Source organism: Elephantulus edwardii, unplaced genomic scaffold (assembly GCF_000299155.1).
Source record: "Elephantulus edwardii isolate Elephantulus edwardi_28Jun2011 unplaced genomic scaffold, EleEdw1.0 scaffold00344, whole genome shotgun sequence".
Taxonomy (NCBI): Eukaryota; Metazoa; Chordata; class Mammalia; order Macroscelidea; family Macroscelididae; genus Elephantulus; species Elephantulus edwardii.
Window position 1 is genome coordinate 2,085,005 of NW_006400094.1, and position 5,792 is coordinate 2,090,796.

The following is a 5,792-nucleotide window of genomic DNA, read 5'->3' on the forward strand; positions in this document are numbered from 1 at the left end:
TTAATTTTTATATCCGATTAATATGGTATTGGACCAAAGAGCAAATTGACTTTTTAACTGTTCCATTGAATTGCTCATTATCTATTTAATGTTTTCCTCCTTTCCTCACCACACCCACAACTCTACTATTTTTATAACCCTGGTTGTATATTGTATTTGATTTCTTTTGACTGATTTCTACTTCACCCATGTTCTGTAGGCTCCTCTGGGTTGTGTAGTGTTTCACAAATGTATCATTGTTTGCAATACTATGTTATACTCCATTGTATGAATGTGCCACAGTGTATCCGCTTTGCTATTATGATTAATGCTGCAGTAAATATGGGTGTGTACACATCTGTTTTGTATGGCAACTGTGATATCTTTACAACATATTTCTAGTAGTGGAATAACTGGGTCAATTGATATTTCTATTTTCAACTTTCTGAGAAAGCACCTGACTACTTTTCATGGTGGTTGTACCATTTTACAGTCCCACCAGCAGTGCATGAGCGTTTAAATCTCTCTGTATTCTCACCAGCTTTTGTCATTTGCTGTCCTTTTGAACTTTACCATTGTTGCTGGGCTTAGATGATTTTTCTGGTTATTTTCTTTCCCCTTTCTCCAGTAGATACTGAACATTTCTTCATATGTTTGTTGACTGTGTCAGTATCCTGGGTGGTGAAGAGTATTTTCACAGTTTCTATTTATTTTGTAATTGACTTGCATGTCGTCGTCTTGGTTCAAGGTCTTCAGTACTTCAGTATTATATTTTAGATGTGAGTCCTTTATCAAATATGTCATTGCTTAATATTATTCCCAGTTTGTCGACTTTCTTTTCACCCTACTGGAGAAGTTTTTTGATGCCTGCAGGATTTTTCTTTCAGAAGGTCCTGTTCGTCTCTTTTGTGCTGTGCTGCTTGTCCGTTTTTGACTGTTTGAAATCCTATTAATGAACTATTAATCGTATTAACTCCATAGTGTAGGACTTCTAAAGTTGTTCCTCTTTTTGTTCCCCCTTTGATAATGATTTTTTTACTTTACCCCTTGGTAACCCATGAACCTTGATTTTTTTGCATGTGGTGTGAGATGTGGATCTTGTTTCATAGTTTTTACAAACATATGTCTCATTTTGCCAGAGGGACTTCTGAGATCTCTTGGGGCTTGGGGATAAGGAGTTGCACTGCCAATTTAAAGGCATGTGCTTGAAACCCACCAGCTCCCCTGGGAGAAAGGTGGGCATTCTCCTCCTGTGTGGTTTCCTGCCTCTGAAAACATGCTGGAGGGTCAGTGCAGCATTGATTTCCACTCAGCAGTACACAGGCACAACATTTGTTAAAGATAACGTCAGTTTTTTGGTCTTTTTGAAAGATCAGTTTGGTATTATAAGTGGCTGGGAGGATTTCTGGCCTTTGGACTTTCTTCCACTGGTGTTTGCATTTACGAGGACCATGTGGTTTTGATTTCTGTAGCTGTGCAGTAGCTTTTGAGATCCAGAAGTAGGATGGCTCCTACTTATTTGAATACTTTGGTATTCTTTTTCAGTAGAGCTTTGCTTATTTGGTGTCTGTTTCCTTTCCAAAGGAAGAGTGACGTTGCCTTTCATATCTCCTTTTAAAGAACGGCTTTCTCGTATCAGTATCGGGATGACAGTGACCTTGTAGATTGCTCTTGTGAAGATAGTCATGTTTATAATATTCAGTCTGCCCGTATCCCACAGGCGTCTAAAAGAACAAACAGATGATGTCCTGCAGTGGGTGCAGCCAGAGTGCTCCTTGGAGGCAAAGATCACGAAGCTTCATTGCTCAGACATTGGGCATATGGCGAAGAGCAGGTCTTCTTTGCAGAGTGATATTGTCTTTGTGAAGGAGGAGGGATGGAGAAAGAGCAGAAGACCCTGAAACAAATGGATGGACATAGTGACTGCAGCCATGGGCTCTTGTGGGTCAGAGTTTGTGAGGATGGCATGGGGTGGGACATGTCACAGAGAGCCAGCATTAATGGCTTGTTTAGTGCAGGCTTAGAATGTCCATGGCTGGTCCACTGTCCAGTTGTGGCCACAGGGTGTGCTTAGCAAGGGCTTTGAGTTGAAGGAAAGGACCCTAGTCAGTGCTGCCGCTACTGCTGTTGCTGTTGTGGGCTTTTGAATCGGGACCGATTCAGAAGAGCTGACCCTCCAGTGGGTTTTCAGGGTCAGCAAATCACGCGGGACGAGGCTGTCCTTCTTTCTCCCACAGACCGGCAGGTGGATTTGAACCCTGTGCCTTCGGGATGGCATCTCAGGTTGCGTGGAGTGTTTTGGTCCAGCAGCTGCTGTGTGTCTGGGTCAGGTGGGGACCGTGTGTGGGGGTTCAGTTGTGGACATGCAGGTTCCCTGTTCCTTGTCGTGTCCACTAGACGGCGACATTGAGCCGTCCTCCCAGGTGCGCAGACCCAGCCTTTGCCTGGAGGTGCGGTCGCCTCCCCTCTGGTGACCCCTGGGAAACATCCTCCCTCAATCGGGGTTTCTTCCCGCCCTCTGTCACCTGCAATGAACAGCCTCATTTCGTCGTAACTCGGGGTTCAGGCTGCCAGGGGACCCCAGTTTCACAGTAACCATGGTGGTCTATGAGAATCGCTGCTTTGGGTCTGTTTGCTCCAGTTACTTCTCTAAGTAGGGCACCTTATTGATTTAAATCTTGCACCTTTTCTTTATTCTACAAACATTTTTCTTTTAAAGTGTTTATTTTTTGAAACATTTTAAAAACCTTTTGAAAGTTTTAAAAATCCTTTGGAAAACGCCTGGATGGGCGGTTCCCGTGGGCCCCGGGAACAGATATGTTGGGGACCCCAGGAAAAGATATGTGGGGGACCCTGGGCCCGGATGTGTGTTGTATGTTTTGGTCCCACAACTGATGTGGGTCTGTGTCAGGCAGGAAGTGTGCATAGTGGTTCTTTTGTGGACACGCAGGTACCCTGTTCCTTGTTGTGACCACAAGACGGCGACATTGAGCCGTTCTTCCAGGTGTGTGGACGCAGCCTTTACCTTGAGGTGAGAGGTAAGGTTGCCTCTTCTCTGGTGTCTTGTTGGAAACATCCTCCCTGGATCGGGGTTGCTTCCCGCCTCTGTCACCTGCAATGAAGAGCCTCATTTCATCATAACTGGGTTTTCAGGCAGCCAGGGGACCCCAGTTCCACGGTAACCATGGTGGTGTCTATGAGAAACGCCTTGTTGGGTCCCCTTAGCTGCAGCTGCTTCTCTAAGTAGGCACCTTATTAAGAAAATCTTGAGCCTTTTGGTTATTCTACAAACAGTTTTGAACATTTTTCTTTTCAAGGGTTTGTTTTTTGAAACATTTAAAAAAGCTTTTGAACATTTAAAAAATCTTTCGGAAAGAGCCCGGTTGAGTGGTGGGCCCGGGACCCGATTGTCGCATGTGTTTTGGTCCTACAAGTGATGTGGGTCCGATTCAGGAAGGGAGTGTGCGTAGTGCTTCTGCAGTGGACACGCAGGTTCCTTGTTCCTTGTCATCATCACTAGACCGTGACTTTGGGCTGCTCTGCTGGGTTTTTTTTGACCAGCCTTCAGATTCACAGTAGTAGAAAAATCCTGGGAGACAAATGTTGGCCTGAAACATCGCTTTTATTTTTTTATTTATATTTTTTTATTTCTAATTTTTTATTAGCATTTATGCAATAAATCATGTTGAGGGGAAAAAGTCCATTGCGACTGAGTACTTCATAAGACAGTCACATTTTGAATTACAGTATCTGAGGGTAATTTATTGTTTATGTAGACCTTTTAAGATTATAATTGTTTTAATAGAAGGTATTTTTGTTTTTTTAGAAATTTTTAAATTTATATGTGTTTTATATAAATAACGTTATTGTAATTTTTAAGTTTTTATTTTATTTTTATAGACATTAATTTACCATTTATTTATTTATTTATTTTTATTTTTGTGTGAGTGTACCGTCAAATCAGATCTGACTGGTACAGGAGGAGATTGTCCCTCCTTTTCCCGGCAGAGCATCTGGTGGACACATTAATTTACTTTTTTATTACTATTCTTTATTAATTACTTCCTTGTCAACTTTCACTCAGCGTCCCTTGAATTGTGGGCTCTCACCAAGAATGGAGTTGTCTTATATGTTTGTAAATCTTGTCTCCCCAAAGAAAAGGGCTGAAGGGGCAATTTTTTGGCAAGGTCTAGGATCTGGCAATGAGCTCATACTGATCCAGCATTTTTTAAGTGGGGAAATGCAGCGTGAATCTTAGAAAAAGACTTCAAAACCCAGTGAATCTTAGAAAAAGACTTCAAAACCCAGTCAGATGTGTGGCGCGCCCAGGATAGAACGTGTGGCGGGTATTTGGGTCCAGCAGATGCTGTGGGTCCTACTGTGTGTCTGGGTCAGGCTGGGACAGTGCATGGTGGTTCTGTTGTGGACATGCAGGTTCCTTGTTCCTTGTGGTGGCCACCAGACGGCGACAGTGAGCTGTTCTCCCGGGTTCCTGGACTCAGCCTTTGCCTGCAGGTGCAGTCGCCTCTTCTCTGGTGACCCCTCAGAATCATCCCCGCTCCATTGGGGTCGCTTCCTGCCTCATGTCTCCTGGTAATTTGGGGTGATTCAGGCTGCCAGGGGACCCCAGTTCTACAGTCTGTGCAAAACACTGGGTCTAGTCCCCTTTGCTCCAGCTGCTTCTGTAAGTAGGCACCTTATGAATGAAATTTTTTAAAAAAATTTTTTAATTAAATTTTTTTTTAAATTTTATTTTTGTGTGCTTGTGCCGTCAAATCAGATCTGACTGGTACAGGAGGAGATTGCCCCTCATTCTCTGGCAGAGCATCTGGTGGATTCAAACTGTGCGCATCTGGGATTGTAGTTGCAGCTCCTTGCCACTAGGCCACCAGTTTTATCCTACAGACAGTTTTGAACATTTTTCTTTTAAAGTGTTTGTTTTGTGAACCATTTTTAAAAGTCTTGAACATTTTAAAAACCTTTTGTAAACCAGCCAATGTGTGTCGGGCCCAGACCGGATGTGTGGGGTGTGCTGTGGTCCAGTAGCTGCTGTGTGTCTGGGTCAGACCAGGACTGTGCATAGTGGTTCTGTTGTGGACTTGCAGGTTTCCTGTTCCTTGTCGTGTCCACTAGACGGCGACATTGAGCCATTCTCCCAGGTGTGTGGACCTAGCCTGTGCCTGCAGGTGGGAGGTAAGGTAGCCTCCTCTCTGGTGTCTTCTCGGAAACATCCTCCCTCTATTGCGGTTGCGTTCCACCTCTGTCATCTGCAGTGAACAGCCTCATTTTGTCATAAGTCGGGGTTCAGGCTGCCAGGGGACCCCAGTTCCACAGTGACCATGGTGGTGTCTATGAGAAACGCTGCGTTGGGTCCCCTTAGCTGCAGCTGCTTCTCTAAGTAGGCACCTTACTAATGAAATCTGGAGCCTTTTTTTTTTTTATTCTACAAATAGTTTTGAACATTTTTCTTTTCAGGTGTTTGTTTTTTGAAACATTTTAAAAACCTTTTGAACGTTTTAAAAATCGTTCAGAAAGAGCCCAGTTGAGTGGTGGGCCCCGGGTTCGGATATGTGGTGCTCGGGGACCCGATCATGGCATGTGTTTTGATCCTACAAGTGATGTGGGTCTGATTCAGGCAGGGAGTGTGCATAGTGATTTTGTAGTGGACATGCAGGGTCCCTGTTCCTTGTCCTGACCACTAGACCTTGACTTTGGGATGCTCTCCTTGGTCTTTTTGACCAGCCTTCAGATTCACAGTAGTAGAAAAATCCTGGGAGACAAATGTTGGCCTGAAACATCACTTTTCTTTACTT